This window comes from Brienomyrus brachyistius, unplaced genomic scaffold (assembly GCF_023856365.1).
Source record: "Brienomyrus brachyistius isolate T26 unplaced genomic scaffold, BBRACH_0.4 scaffold355, whole genome shotgun sequence".
Taxonomy (NCBI): domain Eukaryota; kingdom Metazoa; phylum Chordata; class Actinopteri; order Osteoglossiformes; family Mormyridae; genus Brienomyrus; species Brienomyrus brachyistius.
In genome coordinates, this window is record NW_026042630.1 from 67501 (window position 1) to 92118 (window position 24618).

Consider the following 24618-nt stretch of genomic DNA (forward strand, 5'->3'; position numbering starts at 1 on the left):
CGGACAGAGTCGGTCCCTCACGACACCGGCTGATCGCCTGACAAGCGGCGCAGGCTCTCGGTCTGATAAGCGGAACACCGATCAGCTCTGTCTTTCAACAGCAGGGGGCAGTAGAGGTGCACCGTTCCCAGAAACACTGCAATACCGGGTCGATGCGTGGAGCGGACGGGGCAAGCCCCACTTCCGGCTCCCTGTTCCAAAAATCCGTTTAATATGTGGTCCCCTCCATGGGGGACGTATCAGATATTAAACTGATAAGAACAGATACTACACTTGATCTTAGCCAAAAGGCCGAGAAGCGATGCCCGCAGACTGCGCCCCGCCGGGCTCCGGCATGCGGGACGCCGACGGAGCCGGCGCGGCTGGGTCCTCGCCAGCCTCTCTGGGAGGGTGGCGCCCGGCGAGACCACGCACGATCCCAGAGGATCCCAGAAACACGCCACTGGGCAGATAGAGCCGGCCGCTAAGCCTGGCACAGTCTTACTTTGATACAGCGGCGGTGCAGCTCTGCTTGCGCAGAGCCTCCAAAAATACAGTGAACTCATCGCTATCCCTCTCCACGGAAATCTTTAGTAAAAGGCGAAAGATTTATACGGGATGAAGAGAGACCCGAGTCGATGCAGAGCCGTCGCTCAGCAGGTGGCCGCTAGCCGGGCCTCCGTGACGCCCCCGCTCGGGGTTGAATTCTCGGGGGCGTCGCAGCCACCGGCCTCGGGGCCCCGACTCCTCCCTGTCCTCCTGGCATCTGAAAGATCAGCAATCACGTAAACAGACATGAGAGAAAATTCAAAAGGCAAAGATGACGGCTCTGCCTTACCTCAGCACAGCTGCCCAACCCTCAGAGAGCATATCATGACCGTGCTTTTTTTTTTTATGATTTAAAAAAAAAAAAAAAAAAAAAAAAAAAAAAAGAAAAACGGAGGGAAGCGGGACCGGCGCACGGACAGAGTCGGTCCCTCACGACACCGGCTGATCGCCTGACAAGCGGCGCAGGCTCTCGGTCTGATAAGCGGAACACCGATCAGCTCTGTCTTTCAACAGCAGGGGGCAGTAGAGGTGCACCGTTCCCAGAAACACTGCAATACCGGGTCGATGCGTGGAGCGGACGGGGCAAGCCCCACTTCCGGCTCCCTGTTCCAAAAATCCGTTTAATATGTGGTCCCCTCCATGGGGGACGTATCAGATATTAAACTGATAAGAACAGATACTACACTTGATCTTAGCCAAAAGGCCGAGAAGCGATGCCCGCAGACTGCGCCCCGCCGGGCTCCGGCATGCGGGACGCCGACGGAGCCGGCGCGGCTGGGTCCTCGCCAGCCTCTCTGGGAGGTGGCGCCCGGCGAGACCACGCACGATCCCAGAGGATCCCAGAAACACGCCACTGGCAGATAGAGCCGGCCGCTAAGCCGGCACAGTCTTACTTTGATACAGCGGCGGTGCAGCTCTGCTTGCGCAGAGCCTCCAAAAATACAGTGAACTCATCGCTATCCCTCTCCACGGAAATCTTTAGTAAAAGGCGGAAAGATTTATACGGGATGAAGAGAGACCCGAGTCGATGCAGAGCCGTCGCTCAGCAGGTGGCCGCTAGCCGGGCCTCCGTGACGCCCCCGCTCGGGGTTGAATTCTCGGGGGCGTCGCAGCCACCGGCCTCGGGGCCCCGACTCCTCCCTGTCCTCCTGGCATCTGAAAGATCAGCAATCACGTAACAGACATGAGAGAAAATTCAAAAGGCAAAGATGACGGCCTGCCTTACCTCAGCACAGCTGCCCAACCCTCAGAGAGCATATCATGACCGTGCTTTTTTTTTTTTATGATTTAAAAAAAAAAAAAAAAAAAAAAAAAAAAAGAAAAACGGAGGGAAGCGGGGACCGGCGCACGGACAGAGTCGGTCCCTCACGACACCGGCTGATCGCCTGACAAGCGGCGCAGGCTCTCGGTCTGATAAGCGGAACACCGATCAGCTCTGTCTTTCAACAGCAGGGGGCAGTAGAGGTGCACCGTTCCCAGAAACACTGCAATACCGGGTCGATGCGTGGAGCGGACGGGGCAAGCCCCACTTCCGGCTCCCTGTTCCAAAAATCCGTTTAATATGTGGTCCCTCCATGGGGGACGTATCAGATATTAAACTGATAAGAACAGATACTACACTTGATCTTAGCCAAAAGGCCGAGAAGCGATGCCCGCAGACTGCGCCCCGCCGGGCTCGGCATGCGGGACGCCGACGGAGCCGGCGCGGCTGGGTCCTCGCCAGCCTCTCTGAGGAGGGTGGCGCCCGGCGAGACCACGCACGATCCCAGAGGATCCAGAAACACGCCACTGGGCAGATAGGAGCCGGCCGCTAAGCCGGGCACAGTCTTACTTTGATACAGCGGCGGTGCAGCTCTGCTTGCGCAGAGCCTCCAAAAATACAGTGAACTCATCGCTATCCCTCTCCACGGAAATCTTTAGTAAAAGGCGAAAGATTTATACGGGATGAAGAGAGACCCCGAGTCGATGCAGAGCCGTCGCTCAGCAGGTGGCCGCTAGCCGTGCCTCCGTGACGCCCCCGCTCGGGGTTGAATTCTCGGGGGCGTCGCAGCCACCGGCCTCGGGGCCCCGACTCCTCCCTGTCCTCCTGGCATCTGAAAGATCAGCAATCACGTAAACAGACATGAGAGAAAATTCAAAAGGCAAAGATGACGGCCTGCCTTACCTCAGCACAGCTGCCCAACCCTCAGAGAGCATATCATGACCGTGCTTTTTTTTTTTTTTATGATTTAAAAAAAAAAAAAAAAAAAAAAAAAAAAAAGAAAACGGAGGGAAGCGGGACCGGCGCACGGACAGAGTCGGTCCCTCACGACACCGGCTGATCGCCTGACAAGCGGCGCAGGCTCTCGGTCTGATAAGCGGAACACCGATCAGCTCTGTCTTTCAACAGCAGGGGGCAGTAGAGGTGCACCGTTCCCAGAAACACTGCAATACCGGGTCGATGCGTGGAGCGGACGGGGCAAGCCCCACTTCCGGCTCCCTGTTCCAAAAATCCGTTTAATATGTGGTCCCCTCCATGGGGGACGTATCAGATATTAAACTGATAAGAACAGATACTACACTTGATCTTAGCCAAAAGGCCGAGAAGCGATGCCCCGCAGACTGCGCCCCGCCGGGCTCCGGCATGCGGGACGCCGACGGAGCCGGCGCGGCTGGGTCCTCGCCAGCCTCTCTGGGAGGTGGCGCCCGGCGAGACCACGCACGATCCCAGAGGATCCCAGAAACACGCCACTGGGCAGATAGAGCCGGCCGCTAAGCCGGGCACAGTCTTACTTTGATACAGCGGCGGTGCAGCTCTGCTTGCGCAGAGCCTCCAAAAATACAGTGAACTCATCGCTATCCCTCTCCACGGAAATCTTTAGTAAAAGGCGAAAGATTTATACGGGATGAGAGAGACCCGCGTCGATGCAGAGCCGTCGCTCAGCAGGTGCCGCTATAGCCGGGCCTCCGTGACGCCCCCGCTCGGGGTTGAATTCTCGGGGGCGTCGCAGCCACCGGCCTCGGGGCCCCGACTCCTCCCTGTCCTCCTGGCATCTGAAAGATCAGCAATCACGTAAACAGACATGAGAGAAAATTCAAAAGGCAAAGATGACGGCCTGCCTTACCTCAGCACAGCTGCCCCAACCCTCAGAGAGCATATCATGACCGTGCTTTTTTTTTTTTATGATTTAAAAAAAAAAAAAAAAAAAAAAAAAAAAAAGAAAAACGGAGGGAAGCGGGACCGGCGCACGGACAGAGTCGGTCCCTCACGACACCGGCTGATCGCCTGACAAGCGGCGCAGGCTCTCGGTCTGATAAGCGGAACACCGATCAGCTCTGTCTTTCAACAGCAGGGGGCAGTAGAGGTGCACCGTTCCCAGAAACACTGCAATACCGGGTCGATGCGTGGAGCGGACGGGGGCAAGCCCCACTTCCGGCTCCCTGTTCCAAAAATCCGTTTAATATGTGGTCCCCTCCATGGGGGACGTATCAGATATTAAACTGATAAGAAACAGATACTACACTTGATCTTAGCCAAAAGGCCGAGAAGCGATGCCCGCAGACTGCGCCCCCGCCGGGCTCCGGCATGCGGGACGCCGACGGAGCCGGCGCGGCTGGGTCCTCGCCAGCCCTCTCTGGGAGGTGGCGCCCCGGCGAGACCACGCACGATCCCAGAGGATCCAGAAACACGCCACTGGGCAGATAGAGCCGGCCGCTAAGCCGGGCACAGTCTTACTTTAGACCACGCACGATCCCAGAGAACCAGAAACACGCCACTGGGCAGATAGAGCCGGCCGCTAAGCCGGGCACAGTCTTACTTTGATACGGCGGCGGTGCAGCTCTGCTTGCGCAGAGCCTCCAAAAATACAGTGAACTCATCGCTATCCCTCTCCACGGAAATCTTTAGTAAAAGGCGAAAGATTTATACGGGATGAAGAGAGACCCGAGTCGATGCAGAGCCGTCGCTCAGCAGGTGGCCGCTAGCCGGGCCTCCGTGACGCCCCCGCTCGGGGTTGAATTCTCGGGGGCGTCGCAGCCACCGGCCTCGGGGCCCCGACTCCTCCCTGTCCCTCCTGGCATCTGAAAGATCAGCAATCATGTAAACAGACATGAGAGAAAATTCAAAAGGCAAAGACGACGGCCCTGCCTTACCTCAGCACAGCTGCCCACCCCTCAGAGAGCGTACCATGACCGTGCTTTTTATAATTAAATTAAAAAAAAAAAAAAAAAAAAAAAAAAAAGAAAAACGGAGGGAAGCGGGACCGGCGCACGGGACAGGGTCCGTCCCTCACGACACCGGCTAATCGCCTGGCAAGCGGCGCAGGCTCTCGGTCTGATAAGCGGAACACCGATCAGCTCTGTCTTTCAACAGCAGGGGGGCAGTAGAGGTGCACCGTTCCCAGAAACACTGCAATACCGGGTCGATGCGTGGAGCGGACGGGGCAAGCCCCACTTCCGGCTCCCTGTTCCAAAAATCCGTTTAATATGTGGTCCCCTCCATGGGGGACGTATCAGATATTAAACTGATAAGAACAGATACTACACTTGATCTTAGCCAAAAGGCCGAGAAGCGATGCCCGCAGACTGCGCCCCGCCGGGCTCCGGCATGTGGGACGCCGACGGAGCCGGCGCGGCTGGGTCCTCGCCAGCCTCTCTGGGAGGTGGCGCCCGGCGAGACCACGCACGATCCCAGAGGACCAGAAACGCGCCACTGGGCAGATAGAGCCGGCCGCTAAGCCGGGCACAGTCTTACTTTGATACAGCAGCGGTGCAGCTCTGCTTGCACAGAGCCTCCAAAAATACAGCGAACTCATCGCTATCCCTCTCCACGGAAATCTTTAGTAAAAGGCGAAAGATTTATACGGGATGAAGAGAGACCCGAGTCGATGCAGAGCCGTCGCTCAGCAGGTGGCCGCTAGCCGGGCCTCCGTGACGCCCCCGCTCGGGGTTGAATTCTCGGGGGCGTCGCAGCCACCGGCCTCGGGGGCCCCGACTCCTCCCTGTCCTCCCTGGCATCTGAAAGATCAGCAATCATGTAAACAGACATGAGAGAAAATTCAAAAGGCAAAGACGACGGCCTGCCTTACCTCAGCACAGCTGCCCACCCCTCAGAGAGCGTACCATGACCGTGCTTTTATAATTAAATTAAAAAAAAAAAAAAAAAAAAGAAAAACGGAGGGAAGCGGGACGGCGCACGGACAGGGTCCGTCCCTCACGGACACCGGCTAATCGCCTGGCAAGCGGCGCAGGCTCTCGGTCTGATAAGCGGAACACCGATCAGCTCTGTCTTTCAACAGCAGGGGGCAGTAGAGGTGCACCGTTCCCAGAAACACTGCAATACCGGGTCGATGCGTGGAGCGGACGGGGCAAGCCCCACTTCCGGCTCCCTGTTCCAAAAATCCGTTTAATATGTGGTCCCCTCCATGGGGGACGTATCAGATATTAAACTGATAAGAACAGATACTACACTTGATCTTAGCCAAAAGGCCGAGAAGCGATGCCCGCAGACTGCGCCCCGCCGGGCTCCGGCATGTGGGACGCCGACGGAGCCGGCGCGGCTGGGTCCTCGCCAGCCTCTCTGGGAGGTGGCGCCCGGCGAGACCACGCACGATCCCAGAGGACCAGAAACGCGCCACTGGGCAGATAGAGCCGGCCGCTAAGCCGGGCACAGTCTTACTTTGATACAGCAGCGGTGCAGCTCTGCTTGCACAGAGCCTCCAAAAATACAGCGAACTCATCGCTATCCCTCTCCACTGGAAATCTTTAGTAAAAGGCGAAAGATTTATACGGGATGAAGAGAGACCCGAGTCGATGCAGAGCCGTCGCTCAGCAGGTGGCCGCTAGCCGGGCCTCCGTGACGCCCCCGCTCGGGGTTGAATTCTCGGGGGCGTCGCAGCCACCGGCCTCGGGGCCCCGACTCCTCCCTGTCCTCCTGGCATCTGAAAGATCAGCAATCATGTAAACGGACATGAGAGAAAATTCAAAAGGCAAAGATGACGGCCTGCCTTACCTCAGCACAGCTGCCCACCCCTCAGAGAGCATATCATGACCGTCCTTTTTTTTTATGATTTAAAAAAAAAAAAATAAGAAGAAAAACGGAGGGAAGCGGGACCGGCGCACGGACAGAGTCGGTCCCTCACGACACCGGCTGATCGCCTGGCAAGCGGCGCAGGCTCTCGGTCTGATAAGCGGAACACCGATCAGCTCTGTCTTTTAACAGCAGGGGGCAGTAGAGGTGCACTGTTCCCAGAAACACTGCAATACCGGGTCGATGCGTGGAGCGGACGGGGCAAGCCCCACTTCCGGCTCCCTGTTCCAAAAATCCGTTTAATATGTGGTCCCCTCCATGGGGGACGTATCAGATATTAAACTGATAAGAACAGATACTACACTTGATCTTAGCCAAAAGGCTGAGAAGCGATGCCCGCAGACTGCGCCCCGCCGGGCTCCGGCATGCGGGACGCCGACGGAGCCGGCGCGGCTGGGTCCTCGCCAGCCTCTCTGGGAGGGTGGCGCCCGGCGAGACCACGCACGATCCCAGAGGACCAGAAACGCGCCACTGGGCAGATAGAGCCGGCCGCTAAGCCGGGCACAGTCTTACTTTGATACAGCAGCGGTGCAGCTCTGCTTGCACAGAGCCTCCAAAAATACAGCGAACTCATCGCTATCCCTCTCCACGAAATCTTTAGTAAAGGCGAAAGATTTATACGGGATGAAGAGAGACCCGAGTCGATGCAGAGCCGTCGCTCAGCAGGTGGCCGCTAGCCGGGCCTCCGTGACGCCCCCGCTCGGGGTTGAATTCTCGGGGGCGTCGCAGCCACCGGCCTCGGGGCCCCGACTCCTCCCTGTCCTCCTGGCATCTGAAAGATCAGCAATCATGTAAACGGACATGAGAGAAAATTCAAAAGGCAAAGATGACGGCCTGCCTTACCTCAGCACAGCTGCCCACCCCTCAGAGAGCATATCATGACCGTCCTTTTTTTTTATGATTTAAAAAAAAAAAAATAAGAAGAAAAACGGAGGGAAGCGGGACCGGCGCACGGACAGAGTCGGTCCCTCACGACACCGGCTGATCGCCTGGCAAGCGGCGCAGGCTCTCGGTCTGATAAGCGGAACACCGATCAGCTCTGTCTTTTAACAGCAGGGGGCAGTAGAGGTGCACTGTTCCCAGAAACACTGCAATACCGGGTCGATGCGTGGAGCGGACGGGGCAAGCCCCACTTCCGGCTCCCTGTTCCAAAAATCCGTTTAATATGTGGTCCCCTCCATGGGGGACGTATCAGATATTAAACTGATAAGAACAGATACTACACTTGATCTTAGCCAAAAGGCTGAGAAGCGATGCCCGCAGACTGCGCCCCGCCGGGCTCCGGCATGCGGGACGCCGACGGAGCCGGCGCGGCTGGGTCCTCGCCAGCCTCTCTGGGAGGTGGCGCCCGGCGAGACCACGCACGATCCCAGAGGACCAGAAACACGCCACTGGGCAGATAGAGCCGGCCGCTAAGCCGGGCACAGTCTTACTTTGATACGGCGGCGGTGCAGCTCTGCTTGCGCAGAGCCTCCAAAAATACAGTGAACTCATCGCTATCCCTCTCCACGGAAATCTTTAGTAAAAGGCGAAAGATTTATACGGGATGAAGAGAGACCCGAGTCGATGCAGAGCCGTCGCTCAGCAGGTGGCCGCTAGCCGGGCCTCCGTGACGCCCCCGCTCGGGGTTGAATTCTCGGGGGCGTCGCAGCCACCGGCCTCGGGGCCCCGACTCCTCCCTGTCCTCCTGGCATCTGAAAGATCAGCAATCATGTAAACAATCATGAGAGAAAATTCAAAAGGCAAAGATGACGGCCCTGCCTTACTCAGCACAGCTGCCCACCCCTCAGAGAGCATATCATGACCGTCCTTTTTTTATGATTTAAAAAAAAAAAAATAAAAAAAAAAAAAGAAGAAAAACGGAGGGAAGCGGGACCGGCGCACGGACAGAGTCGGTCCCTCACGACACCGGCTGATCGCCTGGCAAGCGGCGCAGGCTCTCGGTCTGATAAGCGGAACACCGATCAGCTCTGTCTTTCAACAGCAGGGGGCAGTAGAGGTGCACCGTTCCCAGAAACACTGCAATACCGGGTCGATGCGTGGAGCGGACGGGGCAAGCCCCACTTCCGGCTCCCTGTTCCAAAAATCCGTTTAATATGTGGTCCCCTCCATGGGGGACGTATCAGATATTAAACTGATAAGAACAGATACTACACTTGATCTTAGCCAAAAGGCTGAGAAGCGATGCCCGCAGACTGCGCCCCGCCGGGCTCCGGCATGCGGGACGCCGACGGAGCCGGCGCGGCTGGGTCCTCGCCAGCCTCTCTGGGAGGTGGCGCCCGGCGAGACCACGCACGATCCCAGAGAACCAGAAACACGCCACTGGGCAGATAGAGCCGGCCGCTAAGCCGGGCACAGTCTTACTTTGATACGGCGGCGGTGCAGCTCTGCTTGCGCAGAGCCTCCAAAAATACAGTGAACTCATCGCTATCCCTCTCCACGGAAATCTTTAGTAAAAGGCGAAAGATTTATACGGGATGAAGAGAGACCCGAGTCGATGCAGAGCCGTCGCTCAGCAGGTGGCCGCTAGCCGGGCCTCCGTGACGCCCCCGCTCGGGGTTGAATTCTCGGGGGCGTCGCAGCCACCGGCCTCGGGGCCCCGACTCCTCCCTGTCCTCCTGGCATCTGAAAGATCAGCAATCATGTAAACAGACATGAGAGAAAATTCAAAAGGCAAAGACGACGGCCTGCCTTACCTCAGCACAGCTGCCCACCCCTCAGAGAGCGTACCATGACCGTGCTTTTTATAATTAAATTAAAAAAAAAAAAAAAAAAAAAAAAAAAAAGAAAAACGGAGGGAAGCGGGACCGGCGCACGGACAGGGTCCGTCCCTCACGACACCGGCTAATCGCCTGGCAAGCGGCGCAGGCTCTCGGTCTGATAAGCGGAACACCGATCAGCTCTGTCTTTCAACAGCAGGGGGCAGTAGAGGTGCACCGTTCCCAGAAACACTGCAATACCGGGTCGATGCGTGGAGCGGACGGGGCAAGCCCCACTTCCGGCTCCCTGTTCCAAAAATCCGTTTAATATGTGGTCCCCTCCATGGGGGACGTATCAGATATTAAACTGATAAGAACAGATACTACACTTGATCTTAGCCAAAAGGCCGAGAAGCGATGCCCGCAGACTGCGCCCCGCCGGGCTCCGGCATGTGGGACGCCGACGGAGCCGGCGCGGCTGGGTCCTCGCCAGCCTCTCTGGGAGGTGGCGCCCGGCGAGACCACGCACGATCCCAGAGGACCAGAAACGCGCCACTGGGCAGATAGAGCCGGCCGCTAAGCCGGGCACAGTCTTACTTTGATACAGCAGCGGTGCAGCTCTGCTTGCACAGAGCCTCCAAAAATACAGCGAACTCATCGCTATCCCTCTCCACGGAAATCTTTAGTAAAAGGCGAAAGATTTATACGGGATGAAGAGAGACCCGAGTCGATGCAGAGCCGTCGCTCAGCAGGTGGCCGCTAGCCGGGCCTCCGTGACGCCCCCGCTCGGGGTTGAATTCTCGGGGGCGTCGCAGCCACCGGCCTCGGGGCCCCGACTCCTCCCTGTCCTCCTGGCATCTGAAAGATCAGCAATCATGTAAACAGACATGAGAGAAAATTCAAAAGGCAAAGACGACGGCCTGCCTTACCTCAGCACAGCTGCCCACCCCTCAGAGAGCGTACCATGACCGTGCTTTTTATAATTAAATTAAAAAAAAAAAAAAAAAAAAAAAAAAAAAAAAAAGAAAAACGGAGGGAAGCGGGACCGGCGCACGGACAGGGTCCGTCCCTCACGACACCGGCTAATCGCCTGGCAAGCGGCGCAGGCTCTCGGTCTGATAAGCGGAACACCGATCAGCTCTGTCTTTCAACAGCAGGGGGCAGTAGAGGTGCACCGTTCCCAGAAACACTGCAATACCGGGTCGATGCGTGGAGCGGACGGGGCAAGCCCCACTTCCGGCTCCCTGTTCCAAAAATCCGTTTAATATGTGGTCCCCTCCATGGGGGACGTATCAGATATTAAACTGATAAGAACAGATACTACACTTGATCTTAGCCAAAAGGCCGAGAAGCGATGCCCGCAGACTGCGCCCCGCCGGGCTCCGGCATGTGGGACGCCGACGGAGCCGGCGCGGCTGGGTCCTCGCCAGCCTCTCTGGGAGGTGGCGCCCGGCGAGACCACGCACGATCCCAGAGGACCAGAAACGCGCCACTGGGCAGATAGAGCCGGCCGCTAAGCCGGGCACAGTCTTACTTTGATACAGCAGCGGTGCAGCTCTGCTTGCACAGAGCCTCCAAAAATACAGCGAACTCATCGCTATCCCTCTCCACGGAAATCTTTAGTAAAAGGCGAAAGATTTATACGGGATGAAGAGAGACCCGAGTCGATGCAGAGCCGTCGCTCAGCAGGTGGCCGCTAGCCGGGCCTCCGTGACGCCCCCGCTCGGGGTTGAATTCTCGGGGGCGTCGCAGCCACCGGCCTCGGGGCCCCGACTCCTCCCTGTCCTCCTGGCATCTGAAAGATCAGCAATCATGTAAACAGACATGAGAGAAAATTCAAAAGGCAAAGACGACGGCCTGCCTTACCTCAGCACAGCTGCCCACCCCTCAGAGAGCGTACCATGACCGTGCTTTTTATAATTAAATTAAAAAAAAAAAAAAAAAAAAAAAAAACGGAGGGAAGCGGGACCGGCGCACGGACAGGGTCCGTCCCTCACGACACCGGCTAATCGCCTGGCAAGCGGCGCAGGCTCTCGGTCTGATAAGCGGAACACCGATCAGCTCTGTCTTTCAACAGCAGGGGGCAGTAGAGGTGCACCGTTCCCAGAAACACTGCAATACCGGGTCGATGCGTGGAGCGGACGGGGCAAGCCCCACTTCCGGCTCCCTGTTCCAAAAATCCGTTTAATATGTGGTCCCCTCCATGGGGGACGTATCAGATATTAAACTGATAAGAACAGATACTACACTTGATCTTAGCCAAAAGGCCGAGAAGCGATGCCCGCAGACTGCGCCCCGCCGGGCTCCGGCATGTGGGACGCCGACGGAGCCGGCGCGGCTGGGTCCTCGCCAGCCTCTCTGGGAGGTGGCGCCCGGCGAGACCACGCACGATCCCAGAGGACCAGAAACGCGCCACTGGGCAGATAGAGCCGGCCGCTAAGCCGGGCACAGTCTTACTTTGATACAGCAGCGGTGCAGCTCTGCTTGCACAGAGCCTCCAAAAATACAGCGAACTCATCGCTATCCCTCTCCACGGAAATCTTTAGTAAAAGGCGAAAGATTTATACGGGATGAAGAGAGACCCGAGTCGATGCAGAGCCGTCGCTCAGCAGGTGGCCGCTAGCCGGGCCTCCGTGACGCCCCCGCTCGGGGTTGAATTCTCGGGGGCGTCGCAGCCACCGGCCTCGGGGCCCCGACTCCTCCCTGTCCTCCTGGCATCTGAAAGATCAGCAATCATGTAAACAGACATGAGAGAAAATTCAAAAGGCAAAGACGACGGCCTGCCTTACCTCAGCACAGCTGCCCACCCCTCAGAGAGCGTACCATGACCGTGCTTTTTATAATTAAATTAAAAAAAAAAAAAAAAGAAAAACGGAGGGAAGCGGGACCGGCGCACGGACAGGGTCCGTCCCTCACGACACCGGCTAATCGCCTGGCAAGCGGCGCAGGCTCTCGGTCTGATAAGCGGAACACCGATCAGCTCTGTCTTTCAACAGCAGGGGGCAGTAGAGGTGCACCGTTCCCAGAAACACTGCAATACCGGGTCGATGCGTGGAGCGGACGGGGCAAGCCCCACTTCCGGCTCCCTGTTCCAAAAATCCGTTTAATATGTGGTCCCCTCCATGGGGGACGTATCAGATATTAAACTGATAAGAACAGATACTACACTTGATCTTAGCCAAAAGGCCGAGAAGCGATGCCCGCAGACTGCGCCCCGCCGGGCTCCGGCATGTGGGACGCCGACGGAGCCGGCGCGGCTGGGTCCTCGCCAGCCTCTCTGGGAGGTGGCGCCCGGCGAGACCACGCACGATCCCAGAGGACCAGAAACGCGCCACTGGGCAGATAGAGCCGGCCGCTAAGCCGGGCACAGTCTTACTTTGATACAGCAGCGGTGCAGCTCTGCTTGCGCAGAGCCTCCAAAAATACAGCGAACTCATCGCTATCCCTCTCCACGGAAATCTTTAGTAAAAGGCGAAAGATTTATACGGGATGAAGAGAGACCCGAGTCGATGCAGAGCCGTCGCTCAGCAGGTGGCCGCTAGCCGGGCCTCCGTGACGCCCCCGCTCGGGGTTGAATTCTCGGGGGCGTCGCAGCCACCGGCCTCGGGGCCCCGACTCCTCCCTGTCCTCCTGGCATCTGAAAGATCAGCAATCATGTAAACGGACATGAGAGAAAATTCAAAAGGCAAAGATGACGGCCTGCCTTACCTCAGCACAGCTGCCCACCCCTCAGAGAGCATATCATGACCGTCCTTTTTTTTTATGATTTAAAAAAAAAAAAATAAGAAGAAAAACGGAGGGAAGCGGGACCGGCGCACGGACAGAGTCGGTCCCTCACGACACCGGCTGATCGCCTGGCAAGCGGCGCAGGCTCTCGGTCTGATAAGCGGAACACCGATCAGCTCTGTCTTTTAACAGCAGGGGGCAGTAGAGGTGCACTGTTCCCAGAAACACTGCAATACCGGGTCGATGCGTGGAGCGGACGGGGCAAGCCCCACTTCCGGCTCCCTGTTCCAAAAATCCGTTTAATATGTGGTCCCCTCCATGGGGGACGTATCAGATATTAAACTGATAAGAACAGATACTACACTTGATCTTAGCCAAAAGGCTGAGAAGCGATGCCCGCAGACTGCGCCCCGCCGGGCTCCGGCATGCGGGACGCCGACGGAGCCGGCGCGGCTGGGTCCTCGCCAGCCTCTCTGGGAGGTGGCGCCCGGCGAGACCACGCACGATCCCAGAGGACCAGAAACACGCCACTGGGCAGATAGAGCCGGCCGCTAAGCCGGGCACAGTCTTACTTTGATACGGCGGCGGTGCAGCTCTGCTTGCGCAGAGCCTCCAAAAATACAGTGAACTCATCGCTATCCCTCTCCACGGAAATCTTTAGTAAAAGGCGAAAGATTTATACGGGATGAAGAGAGACCCGAGTCGATGCAGAGCCGTCGCTCAGCAGGTGGCCGCTAGCCGGGCCTCCGTGACGCCCCCGCTCGGGGTTGAATTCTCGGGGGCGTCGCAGCCACCGGCCTCGGGGCCCCGACTCCTCCCTGTCCTCCTGGCATCTGAAAGATCAGCAATCATGTAAACAATCATGAGAGAAAATTCAAAAGGCAAAGATGACGGCCTGCCTTACCTCAGCACAGCTGCCCACCCCTCAGAGAGCATATCATGACCGTCCTTTTTTTTATGATTTAAAAAAAAAAAAATAAAAAAAAAAAAAGAAGAAAAACGGAGGGAAGCGGGACCGGCGCACGGACAGAGTCGGTCCCTCACGACACCGGCTGATCGCCTGGCAAGCGGCGCAGGCTCTCGGTCTGATAAGCGGAACACCGATCAGCTCTGTCTTTCAACAGCAGGGGGCAGTAGAGGTGCACCGTTCCCAGAAACACTGCAATACCGGGTCGATGCGTGGAGCGGACGGGGCAAGCCCCACTTCCGGCTCCCTGTTCCAAAAATCCGTTTAATATGTGGTCCCCTCCATGGGGGACGTATCAGATATTAAACTGATAAGAACAGATACTACACTTGATCTTAGCCAAAAGGCTGAGAAGCGATGCCCGCAGACTGCGCCCCGCCGGGCTCCGGCATGCGGGACGCCGACGGAGCCGGCGCGGCTGGGTCCTCGCCAGCCTCTCTGGGAGGTGGCGCCCGGCGAGACCACGCACGATCCCAGAGAACCAGAAACACGCCACTGGGCAGATAGAGCCGGCCGCTAAGCCGGGCACAGTCTTACTTTGATACGGCGGCGGTGCAGCTCTGCTTGCGCAGAGCCTCCAAAAATACAGTGAACTCATCGCTATCCCTCTCCACGGAAATCTTTAGTAAAAGGCGAAAGATTTATACGGGATGAAGAGAGACCCGAGTCGATGCAGAGCCGTCGCTCAGCAGGTGGCCGCTAGCCGGGCCTCCGTGACGCCCCCGCTCGGGGTTGAATTCTCGGGGGCGTCGCAGCCACCGGCCTCGGGGCCCCGACTCCTCCCTGTCCTCCTGGCATCTGAAAGATCAGCAATCATGTAAACAGACATGAGAGAAAATTCAAAAGGCAAAGACGACGGCCTGCCTTACCTCAGCACAGCTGCCCACCCCTCAGAGAGCGTACCATGACCGTGCTTTTTATAATTAAATTAAAAAAAAAAAAAAAAGAAAAACGGAGGGAAGCGGGACCGGCGCACGGACAGGGTCCGTCCCTCACGACACCGGCTAATCGCCTGGCAAGCGGCGCAGGCTCTCGGTCTGATAAGCGGAACACCGATCAGCTCTGTCTTTCAACAGCAGGGGGCAGTAGAGGTGCACCGTTCCCAGAAACACTGCAATACCGGGTCGATGCGTGGAGCGGACGGGGCAAGCCCCACTTCCGGCTCCCTGTTCCAAAAATCCGTTTAATATGTGGTCCCCTCCATGGGGGACGTATCAGATATTAAACTGATAAGAACAGATACTACACTTGATCTTAGCCAAAAGGCCGAGAAGCGATGCCCGCAGACTGCGCCCCGCCGGGCTCCGGCATGTGGGACGCCGACGGAGCCGGCGCGGCTGGGTCCTCGCCAGCCTCTCTGGGAGGTGGCGCCCGGCGAGACCACGCACGATCCCAGAGGACCAGAAACGCGCCACTGGGCAGATAGAGCCGGCCGCTAAGCCGGGCACAGTCTTACTTTGATACAGCAGCGGTGCAGCTCTGCTTGCGCAGAGCCTCCAAAAATACAGCGAACTCATCGCTATCCCTCTCCACGGAAATCTTTAGTAAAAGGCGAAAGATTTATACGGGATGAAGAGAGACCCGAGTCGATGCAGAGCCGTCGCTCAGCAGGTGGCCGCTAGCCGGGCCTCCGTGACGCCCCCGCTCGGGGTTGAATTCTCGGGGGCGTCGCAGCCACCGGCCTCGGGGCCCCGACTCCTCCCTGTCCTCCTGGCATCTGAAAGATCAGCAATCATGTAAACGGACATGAGAGAAAATTCAAAAGGCAAAGATGACGGCCTGCCTTACCTCAGCACAGCTGCCCACCCCTCAGAGAGCATATCATGACCGTCCTTTTTTTTTATGATTTAAAAAAAAAAAAATAAGAAGAAAAACGGAGGGAAGCGGGACCGGCGCACGGACAGAGTCGGTCCCTCACGACACCGGCTGATCGCCTGGCAAGCGGCGCAGGCTCTCGGTCTGATAAGCGGAACACCGATCAGCTCTGTCTTTTAACAGCAGGGGGCAGTAGAGGTGCACTGTTCCCAGAAACACTGCAATACCGGGTCGATGCGTGGAGCGGACGGGGCAAGCCCCACTTCCGGCTCCCTGTTCCAAAAATCCGTTTAATATGTGGTCCCCTCCATGGGGGACGTATCAGATATTAAACTGATAAGAACAGATACTACACTTGATCTTAGCCAAAAGGCTGAGAAGCGATGCCCGCAGACTGCGCCCCGCCGGGCTCCGGCATGCGGGACGCCGACGGAGCCGGCGCGGCTGGGTCCTCGCCAGCCTCTCTGGGAGGTGGCGCCCGGCGAGACCACGCACGATCCCAGAGGACCAGAAACACGCCACTGGGCAGATAGAGCCGGCCGCTAAGCCGGGCACAGTCTTACTTTGATACGGCGGCGGTGCAGCTCTGCTTGCGCAGAGCCTCCAAAAATACAGTGAACTCATCGCTATCCCTCTCCACGGAAATCTTTAGTAAAAGGCGAAAGATTTATACGGGATGAAGAGAGACCCGAGTCGATGCAGAGCCGTCGCTCAGCAGGTGGCCGCTAGCCGGGCCTCCGTGACGCCCCCGCTCGGGGTTGAATTCTCGGGGGCGTCGCAGCCACCGGCCTCGGGGCCCCGACTCCTCCCTGTCCTCCTGGCATCTGAAAGATCAGCAATCATGTAAACAATCATGAGAGAAAATTCAAAAGGCAAAGATGACGGCCTGCCTTACCTCAGCACAGCTGCCCACCCCTCAGAGAGCATATCATGACCGTCCTTTTTTTTATGATTTAAAAAAAAAAAAATAAAAAAAAAAAAAGAAGAAAAACGGAGGGAAGCGGGACCGGCGCACGGACAGAGTCGGTCCCTCACGACACCGGCTGATCGCCTGGCAAGCGGCGCAGGCTCTCGGTCTGATAAGCGGAACACCGATCAGCTCTGTCTTTCAACAGCAGGGGGCAGTAGAGGTGCACCGTTCCCAGAAACACTGCAATACCGGGTCGATGCGTGGAGCGGACGGGGCAAGCCCCACTTCCGGCTCCCTGTTCCAAAAATCCGTTTAATATGTGGTCCCCTCCATGGGGGACGTATCAGATATTAAACTGATAAGAACAGATACTACACTTGATCTTAGCCAAAAGGCTGAGAAGCGATGCCCGCAGACTGCGCCCCGCCGGGCTCCGGCATGCGGGACGCCGACGGAGCCGGCGCGGCTGGGTCCTCGCCAGCCTCTCTGGGAGGTGGCGCCCGGCGAGACCACGCACGATCCCAGAGAACCAGAAACACGCCACTGGGCAGATAGAGCCGGCCGCTAAGCCGGGCACAGTCTTACTTTGATACGGCGGCGGTGCAGCTCTGCTTGCGCAGAGCCTCCAAAAATACAGTGAACTCATCGCTATCCCTCTCCACGGAAATCTTTAGTAAAAGGCGAAAGATTTATACGGGATGAAGAGAGACCCGAGTCGATGCAGAGCCGTCGCTCAGCAGGTGGCCGCTAGCCGGGCCTCCGTGACGCCCCCGCTCGGGGTTGAATTCTCGGGGGCGTCGCAGCCACCGGCCTCGGGGCCCCGACTCCTCCCTGTCCTCCTGGCATCTGAAAGATCAGCAATCATGTAAACAGACATGAGAGAAAATTCAAAAGGCAAAGACGACGGCCTGCCTTACCTCAGCACAGCTGCCCACCCCTCAGAGAGCGTACCATGACCGTGCTTTTTATAATTAAATTAAAAAAAAAAAAAAAAAAAAAAAAAAAAAAGAAAAACGGAGGGAAGCGGGACCGGCGCACGGACAGGGTCCGTCCCTCACGACACCGGCTAATCGCCTGGCAAGCGGCGCAGGCTCTCGGTCTGATAAGCGGAACACCGATCAGCTCTGTCTTTCAACAGCAGGGGGCAGTAGAGGTGCACCGTTCCCAGAAACACTGCAATACCGGGTCGATGCGTGGAGCGGACGGGGCAAGCCCCACTTCCGGCTCCCTGTTCCAAAAATCCGTTTAATATGTGGTCCCCTCCATGGGGGACGTATCAGATATTAAACTGATAAGAACAGATACTACACTTGATCTTAGCCAAAAGGCCGAGAAGCGATGCCCGCAGACTGCGCCCCGCCGGGCTCCGGCATGTGGGACGCCGACGGAGCCGGCGCGGCTGGGTCCTCGCCAGCCTCTCTGGGAGGTGGCGCCCGGCGAGACCACGCACGATCCCAGAGGACCAGAAACGCGCCACTGGGCAGATAGAGCCGGCCGCTAAGCCGGGCACAGTCTTACTTTGATACAGCAGCGGTGCAGCTCTGCTTGCACAGAGCCTCCAAAAATACAGCGAACTCATCGCTATCCCTCTCCACGGAAATCTTTAGTAAAAGGCAAAAGATTTATACGGGATGAAGAGAGACCCGAGTCGATGCAGAGCCGTCGCTCAGCAGGTGGCCGCTAGCCGGGCCTCCGTGACGCCCCCGCTCGGGGTTGAATTCTCGGGGGCGTCGCAGCCACCGGCCTCGGGGCCCCGACTCCTCCCTGTCCTCCTGGCATCTGAAAGATCAGCAATCATGTAAACAGACATGAGAGAAAATTCAAAAGGCAAAGACGACGGCCTGCCTTACCTCAGCACAGCTGCCCACCCCTCAGAGAGCGTACCATGACCGTGCTTTTTATAATTAAATTAAAAAAAAAAAAAAAAAAAGAAAAACGGAGGGAAGCGGGACCGGCGCACGGACAGGGTCCGTCCCTCACGACACCGGCTAATCGCCTGGCAAGCGGCGCAGGCTCTCGGTCTGATAAGCGGAACACCGATCAGCTCTGTCTTTCAACAGCAGGGGGCAGTAGAGGTGCACCGTTCCCAGAAACACTGCAATACCGGGTCGATGCGTGGAGCGGACGGGGCAAGCCCCACTTCCGGCTCCCTGTTCCAAAAATCCGTTTAATATGTGGTCCCCTCCATGGGGGACGTATCAGATATTAAACTGATAAGAACAGATACTACACTTGATCTTAGCCAAAAGGCCGAGAAGCGATGCCCGCAGACTGCGCCCCGCCGGGCTCCGGCATGTGGGACGCCGACGGAGCCGGCGCGGCTGGGTCCTCGCCAGCCTCTCTGGGAGGTGGCGCCCGGCGAGACCACGCACGATCCCAGAGGACCAGAAACGCGCCACTGGGCAGATAGAGCCGGCCGCTAAGCCGGGCACAGTCTTACTTTGATACAGCAGCGGTGCAGCTCTGCTTGCACAGAGCCTCCAAAAATACAGCGAACTCATCGCTATCCCTCTCCACGGAAATCTTTAGTAAAAGGCGAAAGATTTATACGGGATGAAGAGAGACCCGAGTCGATGCAGAGCCGTCGCTCAGCAGGTGGCCGCTAGCCGGGCCTCCGTGACGCCCCCGCTCGGGGTTGAATTCTCGGGGGCGTCGCAGCCACCGGCCTCGGGGCCCCGACTCCTCCCTGTCCTCCTGGCATCTGAAAGATCAGCAATCATGTAAACAGACATGAGAGAAAATTCAAAAGGCAAAGACGACGGCCTGCCTTACCTCAGCACAGCTGCCCACCCCTCAGAGAGCGTACCATGACCGTGCTTTTTATAATTAAATTAAAAAAAAAAAAAAAAAAAAAAAAACGGAGGGAAGCGGGACCGGCGCACGGACAGGGTCCGTCCCTCACGACACCGGCTAATCGCCTGGCAAGCGGCGCAGGCTCTCGGTCTGATAAGCGGAACACCGATCAGCTCTGTCTTTCAACAGCAGGGGGCAGTAGAGGTGCACCGTTCCCAGAAACACTGCAATACCGGGTCGATGCGTGGAGCGGACGGGGCAAGCCCCACTTCCGGCTCCCTGTTCCAAAAATCCGTTTAATATGTGGTCCCCTCCATGGGGGACGTATCAGATATTAAACTGATAAGAACAGATACTACACTTGATCTTAGCCAAAAGGCCGAGAAGCGATGCCCGCAGACTGCGCCCCGCCGGGCTCCGGCATGTGGGACGCCGACGGAGCCGGCGCGGCTGGGTCCTCGCCAGCCTCTCTGGGAGGTGGCGCCCGGCGAGACCACGCACGATCCCAGAGGACCAGAAACGCGCCACTGGGCAGATAGAGCCGGCCGCTAAGCCGGGCACAGTCTTACTTTGATACAGCAGCGGTGCAGCTCTGCTTGCACAGAGCCTCCAAAAATACAGCGAACTCATCGCTATCCCTCTCCACGGAAATCTTTAGTAAAAGGCGAAAGATTTATACGGGATGAAGAGAGACCCGAGTCGATGCAGAGCCGTCGCTCAGCAGGTGGCCGCTAGCCGGGCCTCCGTGACGCCCCCGCTCGGGGTTGAATTCTCGGGGGCGTCGCAGCCACCGGCCTCGGGGCCCCGACTCCTCCCTGTCCTCCTGGCATCTGAAAGATCAGCAATCATGTAAACAGACATGAGAGAAAATTCAAAAGGCAAAGACGACGGCCTGCCTTACCTCAGCACAGCTGCCCACCCCTCAGAGAGCGTACCATGACCGTGCTTTTTATAATTAAATTAAAAAAAAAAAAAAAAAAAAGAAAAACGGAGGGAAGCGGGACCGGCGCACGGACAGGGTCCGTCCCTCACGACACCGGCTAATCGCCTGGCAAGCGGCGCAGGCTCTCGGTCTGATAAGCGGAACACCGATCAGCTCTGTCTTTCAACAGCAGGGGGCAGTAGAGGTGCACCGTTCCCAGAAACACTGCAATACCGGGTCGATGCGTGGAGCGGACGGGGCAAGCCCCACTTCCGGCTCCCTGTTCCAAAAATCCGTTTAATATGTGGTCCCCTCCATGGGGGACGTATCAGATATTAAACTGATAAGAACAGATACTACACTTGATCTTAGCCAAAAGGCCGAGAAGCGATGCCCGCAGACTGCGCCCCGCCGGGCTCCGGCATGTGGGACGCCGACGGAGCCGGCGCGGCTGGGTCCTCGCCAGCCTCTCTGGGAGGTGGCGCCCGGCGAGACCACGCACGATCCCAGAGGACCAGAAACGCGCCACTGGGCAGATAGAGCCGGCCGCTAAGCCGGGCACAGTCTTACTTTGATACAGCAGCGGTGCAGCTCTGCTTGCACAGAGCCTCCAAAAATACAGCGAACTCATCGCTATCCCTCTCCACGGAAATCTTTAGTAAAAGGCGAAAGATTTATACGGGATGAAGAGAGACCCGAGTCGATGCAGAGCCGTCGCTCAGCAGGTGGCCGCTAGCCGGGCCTCCGTGACGCCCCCGCTCGGGGTTGAATTCTCGGGGGCGTCGCAGCCACCGGCCTCGGGGCCCCGACTCCTCCCTGTCCTCCTGGCATCTGAAAGATCAGCAATCATGTAAACAGACATGAGAGAAAATTCAAAAGGCAAAGACGACGGCCTGCCTTACCTCAGCACAGCTGCCCACCCCTCAGAGAGCGTACCATGACCGTGCTTTTTATAATTTAAAAAAAAAAAAAAAAAAAAAAAAAGAAAAACGGAGGGAAGCGGGACCGGCGCACGGACAGGGTCCGTCCCTCACGACACCGGCTAATCGCCTGGCAAGCGGCGCAGGCTCTCGGTCTGATAAGCGGAACACCGATCAGCTCTGTCTTTCAACAGCAGGGGGCAGTAGAGGTGCACCGTTCCCAGAAACACTGCAATACCGGGTCGATGCGTGGAGCGGACGGGGCAAGCCCCACTTCCGGCTCCCTGTTCCAAAAATCCGTTTAATATGTGGTCCCCTCCATGGGGGACGTATCAGATATTAAACTGATAAGAACAGATTTTTTTTTTTTTCCATGCTTTATTAAACAGTTCTGTACATTTTAAAGTCACACAATAAAACACCTTTAAAACAATATTAAACAAATATATTACAGAACCATTCCCTATAGGATAAGCAAAACATAACAATAAAAACAAGTAATACATATACACACTTTAAAATCTAATTACAATCATATGGCCATTAACATAATTAAAATGTCACCTCAAATGCAAGCCATTAAAATATTAAAACCTTAAAAAAGGAACAGACCCGTAGACCTCAGGCCTCGGCACAAGGGTCGGGTTAAAACAGGGTTATGCATCATCCTAAAATACAAAAAATCAATGGCCTCAGGCTAAAAAACTGGTTAGTCACAGATATGGCACAGCACATAGAATAAAATGTTAATAAATACAGTTAATGTTAATACATAAAGGTGCTAAAAGTGACCAACCACAGACGTGCTCAATCTCAGTACATGCAGTTAATTAAAGGAATATTTGCAACACCATACACGCACAAAAAACAAAGCACACTTACCTAAAACCCAAAGTACCTCCTGTGTGCTTCAGGACAGTGCGTCATGTCGACCCTGTAGGATGGAGCGTCACCACCTAAATGAAACGGGGCTAAAGCCAAAAGAGGCCCTTCCACCTCTCCTTGGCCTCGTGGTAGCCCCGTTGGATGACGTCGGTCTCCATCCTGAAACCCAAATCGGCCCGGATTTTGCGGAATACCCCTTGTGCCTCCAGACGAACCCCTCTGCGGATGAGCGCGGTCCTGGCATTCCAAAGCTCTCGCTTGGTAATGCTGACCAGCAGCCACATCCAGGGGCCGAAGGGGTTATGGAGGTTGGGGTCCCACCCCTTCAACACCTTGTCGTAGGTCAGACCGGGCTGCGGGTCTACACGTCCACACAGGCCCGCTACCAACCCCCAGACTCTCTGTGCATGCCCGCAGTCCCAAAACACGTGCTTGATGGTCTCATCCTCGCTGCACTCGGGCCTGGGGCAGCGGGGGTGTCTGGTCAGCTTATGCCTGTGCAAGACGTCCCTGACTGGCAGCTTACCATGAAGGCACTGCCAGTTCAGGTCCTGCAGCCTGTGATCCAAACCCTTAGGCTGGATTCTCGCCCATGTGCCTTCCTCCAGGCCCAACATGGCCCGAGTCTCCCTATGACCAAGCAAAGCCTTGTAAAGGGCTCTGTGCTTGGTCAGGGCCTCTGTCTTGACACCTGCCGGAATAGACTTACTCCACTTGACAGCGTGGCTGTAGTGGACCGGCAGGGTCTCAGCCTTGGGGCCGAGGTTGGTCCACGACGTCACCAGACGTCTCATGGGGAGAGCCAGCCACAGACGCACAAAGTGCTGATGGGGGTGCTCGAGGGGAGCTGCCAGGCGCGTGCAGAGCTGCGAGAAGAACAGGCAGTCAAGCTTGAGAGGAAAGTCAATAACGTCCTTCCCCCCCCGTCCTTTCCGAGATACATCACTTCCCTACGCACGTACTCATACCTGCCCCCCCAGACGAGGTTAAAAACGTCCCTCGTCAGGCCCCTCCGCATGAAGCGGGGCAAAGGGTACACATGTGCAAGGTAGAGCAGGGTGGGAAGAATATCCACTTTTAAGGCTAAAACCTTACCTTGGAAGGACAGGGACCTGGACTTCCACAGTCCGATCTTCCGCCTGGCGATCGCCAACCGCTCCTCCCAGTTCAACCGGGCGGCACCATCCGAAAGGAAGTTGACCCCCAAAACTTTGAGAGGACCGTCACAGAGGGTGAGACCACCTGCGACGTCCTCCCTCGCCTTCCAGCTGCCGAAATACTTGGCCACCGACTTACTGAGGTTGAGCGTCGCGCCAGAGGCCCAACCGAACGCGTGAACGAGGCTCAAGGCATGACCGAGAGACTGATCCGAGCTGACGAAAAGCGTGGTGTCGTCTGCATACTGGGTCAGTTTAACAGTTGTCCCCCGACTTCCTGGGATAAGAAGGCCATCGACCCCGGGGTGGGTGCGAATGGCGCACGCCAGTGGCTCTATATAGAGCGCGTAGAGGAGGGGGGAGAGGGGACATCCCTGCCTCACTCCACTCCGCTGGGGCACCAAATCACTCAGGAAGCCATTGATAACAACATGGCTCCCAACTTCGTTATACAAAGTGTGTAACCACCCCAGATAATTGGGCCCGAAGCCAAACTTACCCAATACTTTGAACAGGAAGCGGTGATCTACCCGGTCGAAGGCTTTCTCCTGGTCCAAGCTGACCAGCAGGAGAGGGAGGTTCCTATCCTCCACCCAGGCGATGGCGTCGCGGATGAGGTGGAGATTCCACGTCGCCGATCGACCCGGTACTCCACACGTCTGGTCGCTGTGAACCAGATGAGCCATGGCCTTCTTCAGGCGTTCGGTAAGGGTCTTTGCGATGAGCTTTGTGTCTACACAAAGCATGGTCAGGGGCCTCCAGTTGCCAAGGTCGGCCCGATCGCCCTTCTTGTGCAACAAAGAGAGGACCCCCGACCTCATGCTCCTAGTGAGCAAACCCCGGCGCTGAACGTCCTCTACAACCTGCAGTAATTCCGGCCCGAGGACATCCCAAAAGGTGGAATAAAATTCCACCGGGAGCCCATCAAGGCCAGGTACCTTGCGGCGGTTCATCTTGCCAAGCACTGCGGTCAGCTCGGCCAAGGTGATGGGGGCTTCTAAGCCGTCCCGGATGTCACTGGGAAGACAAGGTGAGATGTTATCTAGGAAGCGCTCCCCAGCAACCGGGTCCGTGTCCCTAACATTAAAAAGGTTAAGATAAAACAATTTAGCAACCTCCAGCATGTCTGATGTATCCGTGACTGTGTTGCCATTTGAGGCACGGAGAGAGCTAAAGCTCTTCTCCTCCCGGGCTTCCCTGGCTCTGTGGAAAAAAAAAGAATTGCACTT

The 24618-nt window shown here is 56.8% G+C and overlaps 47 non-coding genes across 47 annotated transcripts; all 47 read right to left on the reverse strand.

Annotated features, from left to right (window-relative positions):
- Nucleotides 1–111: 111 nt before the first annotated feature.
- LOC125728824 (U2 spliceosomal RNA) lies at nucleotides 112–303 on the reverse strand. Its single transcript, XR_007389403.1, has one exon. It is a non-coding gene; the product is annotated as a U2 spliceosomal RNA (small nuclear RNA).
- Nucleotides 304–503: 200 nt separating this feature from the next.
- Nucleotides 504–617, reverse strand: LOC125728745 (U5 spliceosomal RNA). Its single transcript, XR_007389325.1, has one exon. It is a non-coding gene; the product is annotated as a U5 spliceosomal RNA (small nuclear RNA).
- A 434-nt stretch (nucleotides 618–1051) lies between these two features.
- LOC125728825 (U2 spliceosomal RNA) lies at nucleotides 1052–1243 on the reverse strand. The gene has a single exon (XR_007389404.1). It is a non-coding gene; the product is annotated as a U2 spliceosomal RNA (small nuclear RNA).
- Nucleotides 1244–1440: 197 nt separating this feature from the next.
- LOC125728780 (U5 spliceosomal RNA) lies at nucleotides 1441–1555 on the reverse strand. Its single transcript, XR_007389360.1, has one exon. It is a non-coding gene; the product is annotated as a U5 spliceosomal RNA (small nuclear RNA).
- A 432-nt stretch (nucleotides 1556–1987) lies between these two features.
- On the reverse strand, nucleotides 1988–2178 carry LOC125728620 (U2 spliceosomal RNA). Its single transcript, XR_007389199.1, has one exon. It is a non-coding gene; the product is annotated as a U2 spliceosomal RNA (small nuclear RNA).
- A 200-nt stretch (nucleotides 2179–2378) lies between these two features.
- Nucleotides 2379–2492, reverse strand: LOC125728777 (U5 spliceosomal RNA). Its single transcript, XR_007389357.1, has one exon. It is a non-coding gene; the product is annotated as a U5 spliceosomal RNA (small nuclear RNA).
- A 435-nt stretch (nucleotides 2493–2927) lies between these two features.
- LOC125728826 (U2 spliceosomal RNA) lies at nucleotides 2928–3119 on the reverse strand. Its single transcript, XR_007389405.1, has one exon. It is a non-coding gene; the product is annotated as a U2 spliceosomal RNA (small nuclear RNA).
- Nucleotides 3120–3319: 200 nt separating this feature from the next.
- On the reverse strand, nucleotides 3320–3432 carry LOC125728789 (U5 spliceosomal RNA). Its single transcript, XR_007389369.1, has one exon. It is a non-coding gene; the product is annotated as a U5 spliceosomal RNA (small nuclear RNA).
- A 435-nt stretch (nucleotides 3433–3867) lies between these two features.
- On the reverse strand, nucleotides 3868–4061 carry LOC125728662 (U2 spliceosomal RNA). Its single transcript, XR_007389241.1, has one exon. It is a non-coding gene; the product is annotated as a U2 spliceosomal RNA (small nuclear RNA).
- A 283-nt stretch (nucleotides 4062–4344) lies between these two features.
- On the reverse strand, nucleotides 4345–4458 carry LOC125728746 (U5 spliceosomal RNA). The gene has a single exon (XR_007389326.1). It is a non-coding gene; the product is annotated as a U5 spliceosomal RNA (small nuclear RNA).
- Nucleotides 4459–4890: 432 nt separating this feature from the next.
- LOC125728828 (U2 spliceosomal RNA) lies at nucleotides 4891–5082 on the reverse strand. Its single transcript, XR_007389406.1, has one exon. It is a non-coding gene; the product is annotated as a U2 spliceosomal RNA (small nuclear RNA).
- Nucleotides 5083–5279: 197 nt separating this feature from the next.
- Nucleotides 5280–5393, reverse strand: LOC125728755 (U5 spliceosomal RNA). The gene has a single exon (XR_007389335.1). It is a non-coding gene; the product is annotated as a U5 spliceosomal RNA (small nuclear RNA).
- A 421-nt stretch (nucleotides 5394–5814) lies between these two features.
- On the reverse strand, nucleotides 5815–6006 carry LOC125728829 (U2 spliceosomal RNA). Its single transcript, XR_007389407.1, has one exon. It is a non-coding gene; the product is annotated as a U2 spliceosomal RNA (small nuclear RNA).
- A 197-nt stretch (nucleotides 6007–6203) lies between these two features.
- LOC125728783 (U5 spliceosomal RNA) lies at nucleotides 6204–6318 on the reverse strand. Its single transcript, XR_007389362.1, has one exon. It is a non-coding gene; the product is annotated as a U5 spliceosomal RNA (small nuclear RNA).
- A 419-nt stretch (nucleotides 6319–6737) lies between these two features.
- On the reverse strand, nucleotides 6738–6929 carry LOC125728645 (U2 spliceosomal RNA). The gene has a single exon (XR_007389225.1). It is a non-coding gene; the product is annotated as a U2 spliceosomal RNA (small nuclear RNA).
- A 198-nt stretch (nucleotides 6930–7127) lies between these two features.
- Nucleotides 7128–7239, reverse strand: LOC125728790 (U5 spliceosomal RNA). The gene has a single exon (XR_007389370.1). It is a non-coding gene; the product is annotated as a U5 spliceosomal RNA (small nuclear RNA).
- Nucleotides 7240–7658: 419 nt separating this feature from the next.
- Nucleotides 7659–7850, reverse strand: LOC125728646 (U2 spliceosomal RNA). The gene has a single exon (XR_007389226.1). It is a non-coding gene; the product is annotated as a U2 spliceosomal RNA (small nuclear RNA).
- Nucleotides 7851–8047: 197 nt separating this feature from the next.
- On the reverse strand, nucleotides 8048–8161 carry LOC125728747 (U5 spliceosomal RNA). The gene has a single exon (XR_007389327.1). It is a non-coding gene; the product is annotated as a U5 spliceosomal RNA (small nuclear RNA).
- Nucleotides 8162–8589: 428 nt separating this feature from the next.
- On the reverse strand, nucleotides 8590–8781 carry LOC125728635 (U2 spliceosomal RNA). The gene has a single exon (XR_007389215.1). It is a non-coding gene; the product is annotated as a U2 spliceosomal RNA (small nuclear RNA).
- A 197-nt stretch (nucleotides 8782–8978) lies between these two features.
- On the reverse strand, nucleotides 8979–9092 carry LOC125728750 (U5 spliceosomal RNA). The gene has a single exon (XR_007389329.1). It is a non-coding gene; the product is annotated as a U5 spliceosomal RNA (small nuclear RNA).
- Nucleotides 9093–9521: 429 nt separating this feature from the next.
- On the reverse strand, nucleotides 9522–9713 carry LOC125728621 (U2 spliceosomal RNA). Its single transcript, XR_007389200.1, has one exon. It is a non-coding gene; the product is annotated as a U2 spliceosomal RNA (small nuclear RNA).
- Nucleotides 9714–9910: 197 nt separating this feature from the next.
- On the reverse strand, nucleotides 9911–10024 carry LOC125728756 (U5 spliceosomal RNA). The gene has a single exon (XR_007389336.1). It is a non-coding gene; the product is annotated as a U5 spliceosomal RNA (small nuclear RNA).
- A 434-nt stretch (nucleotides 10025–10458) lies between these two features.
- On the reverse strand, nucleotides 10459–10650 carry LOC125728622 (U2 spliceosomal RNA). Its single transcript, XR_007389202.1, has one exon. It is a non-coding gene; the product is annotated as a U2 spliceosomal RNA (small nuclear RNA).
- A 197-nt stretch (nucleotides 10651–10847) lies between these two features.
- LOC125728757 (U5 spliceosomal RNA) lies at nucleotides 10848–10961 on the reverse strand. Its single transcript, XR_007389337.1, has one exon. It is a non-coding gene; the product is annotated as a U5 spliceosomal RNA (small nuclear RNA).
- Nucleotides 10962–11381: 420 nt separating this feature from the next.
- Nucleotides 11382–11573, reverse strand: LOC125728623 (U2 spliceosomal RNA). Its single transcript, XR_007389203.1, has one exon. It is a non-coding gene; the product is annotated as a U2 spliceosomal RNA (small nuclear RNA).
- Nucleotides 11574–11770: 197 nt separating this feature from the next.
- LOC125728758 (U5 spliceosomal RNA) lies at nucleotides 11771–11884 on the reverse strand. The gene has a single exon (XR_007389338.1). It is a non-coding gene; the product is annotated as a U5 spliceosomal RNA (small nuclear RNA).
- Nucleotides 11885–12300: 416 nt separating this feature from the next.
- Nucleotides 12301–12492, reverse strand: LOC125728624 (U2 spliceosomal RNA). Its single transcript, XR_007389204.1, has one exon. It is a non-coding gene; the product is annotated as a U2 spliceosomal RNA (small nuclear RNA).
- Nucleotides 12493–12689: 197 nt separating this feature from the next.
- LOC125728765 (U5 spliceosomal RNA) lies at nucleotides 12690–12803 on the reverse strand. The gene has a single exon (XR_007389345.1). It is a non-coding gene; the product is annotated as a U5 spliceosomal RNA (small nuclear RNA).
- A 419-nt stretch (nucleotides 12804–13222) lies between these two features.
- On the reverse strand, nucleotides 13223–13414 carry LOC125728647 (U2 spliceosomal RNA). The gene has a single exon (XR_007389227.1). It is a non-coding gene; the product is annotated as a U2 spliceosomal RNA (small nuclear RNA).
- A 197-nt stretch (nucleotides 13415–13611) lies between these two features.
- Nucleotides 13612–13725, reverse strand: LOC125728751 (U5 spliceosomal RNA). Its single transcript, XR_007389330.1, has one exon. It is a non-coding gene; the product is annotated as a U5 spliceosomal RNA (small nuclear RNA).
- A 429-nt stretch (nucleotides 13726–14154) lies between these two features.
- Nucleotides 14155–14346, reverse strand: LOC125728636 (U2 spliceosomal RNA). Its single transcript, XR_007389216.1, has one exon. It is a non-coding gene; the product is annotated as a U2 spliceosomal RNA (small nuclear RNA).
- Nucleotides 14347–14543: 197 nt separating this feature from the next.
- On the reverse strand, nucleotides 14544–14657 carry LOC125728752 (U5 spliceosomal RNA). Its single transcript, XR_007389331.1, has one exon. It is a non-coding gene; the product is annotated as a U5 spliceosomal RNA (small nuclear RNA).
- A 416-nt stretch (nucleotides 14658–15073) lies between these two features.
- LOC125728625 (U2 spliceosomal RNA) lies at nucleotides 15074–15265 on the reverse strand. The gene has a single exon (XR_007389205.1). It is a non-coding gene; the product is annotated as a U2 spliceosomal RNA (small nuclear RNA).
- Nucleotides 15266–15462: 197 nt separating this feature from the next.
- Nucleotides 15463–15576, reverse strand: LOC125728766 (U5 spliceosomal RNA). Its single transcript, XR_007389346.1, has one exon. It is a non-coding gene; the product is annotated as a U5 spliceosomal RNA (small nuclear RNA).
- A 419-nt stretch (nucleotides 15577–15995) lies between these two features.
- Nucleotides 15996–16187, reverse strand: LOC125728648 (U2 spliceosomal RNA). The gene has a single exon (XR_007389228.1). It is a non-coding gene; the product is annotated as a U2 spliceosomal RNA (small nuclear RNA).
- A 197-nt stretch (nucleotides 16188–16384) lies between these two features.
- On the reverse strand, nucleotides 16385–16498 carry LOC125728753 (U5 spliceosomal RNA). The gene has a single exon (XR_007389332.1). It is a non-coding gene; the product is annotated as a U5 spliceosomal RNA (small nuclear RNA).
- Nucleotides 16499–16927: 429 nt separating this feature from the next.
- Nucleotides 16928–17119, reverse strand: LOC125728637 (U2 spliceosomal RNA). The gene has a single exon (XR_007389217.1). It is a non-coding gene; the product is annotated as a U2 spliceosomal RNA (small nuclear RNA).
- Nucleotides 17120–17316: 197 nt separating this feature from the next.
- Nucleotides 17317–17430, reverse strand: LOC125728754 (U5 spliceosomal RNA). Its single transcript, XR_007389334.1, has one exon. It is a non-coding gene; the product is annotated as a U5 spliceosomal RNA (small nuclear RNA).
- A 430-nt stretch (nucleotides 17431–17860) lies between these two features.
- On the reverse strand, nucleotides 17861–18052 carry LOC125728627 (U2 spliceosomal RNA). The gene has a single exon (XR_007389207.1). It is a non-coding gene; the product is annotated as a U2 spliceosomal RNA (small nuclear RNA).
- Nucleotides 18053–18249: 197 nt separating this feature from the next.
- Nucleotides 18250–18363, reverse strand: LOC125728764 (U5 spliceosomal RNA). Its single transcript, XR_007389343.1, has one exon. It is a non-coding gene; the product is annotated as a U5 spliceosomal RNA (small nuclear RNA).
- Nucleotides 18364–18782: 419 nt separating this feature from the next.
- On the reverse strand, nucleotides 18783–18974 carry LOC125728629 (U2 spliceosomal RNA). Its single transcript, XR_007389208.1, has one exon. It is a non-coding gene; the product is annotated as a U2 spliceosomal RNA (small nuclear RNA).
- A 197-nt stretch (nucleotides 18975–19171) lies between these two features.
- LOC125728759 (U5 spliceosomal RNA) lies at nucleotides 19172–19285 on the reverse strand. The gene has a single exon (XR_007389339.1). It is a non-coding gene; the product is annotated as a U5 spliceosomal RNA (small nuclear RNA).
- A 419-nt stretch (nucleotides 19286–19704) lies between these two features.
- Nucleotides 19705–19896, reverse strand: LOC125728630 (U2 spliceosomal RNA). The gene has a single exon (XR_007389209.1). It is a non-coding gene; the product is annotated as a U2 spliceosomal RNA (small nuclear RNA).
- Nucleotides 19897–20093: 197 nt separating this feature from the next.
- On the reverse strand, nucleotides 20094–20207 carry LOC125728762 (U5 spliceosomal RNA). The gene has a single exon (XR_007389341.1). It is a non-coding gene; the product is annotated as a U5 spliceosomal RNA (small nuclear RNA).
- Nucleotides 20208–20627: 420 nt separating this feature from the next.
- LOC125728631 (U2 spliceosomal RNA) lies at nucleotides 20628–20819 on the reverse strand. Its single transcript, XR_007389210.1, has one exon. It is a non-coding gene; the product is annotated as a U2 spliceosomal RNA (small nuclear RNA).
- Nucleotides 20820–21016: 197 nt separating this feature from the next.
- Nucleotides 21017–21130, reverse strand: LOC125728763 (U5 spliceosomal RNA). The gene has a single exon (XR_007389342.1). It is a non-coding gene; the product is annotated as a U5 spliceosomal RNA (small nuclear RNA).
- Nucleotides 21131–21551: 421 nt separating this feature from the next.
- Nucleotides 21552–21740, reverse strand: LOC125728676 (U2 spliceosomal RNA). The gene has a single exon (XR_007389255.1). It is a non-coding gene; the product is annotated as a U2 spliceosomal RNA (small nuclear RNA).
- Between the last annotated feature and the right edge of the window lie 2878 nt (nucleotides 21741–24618).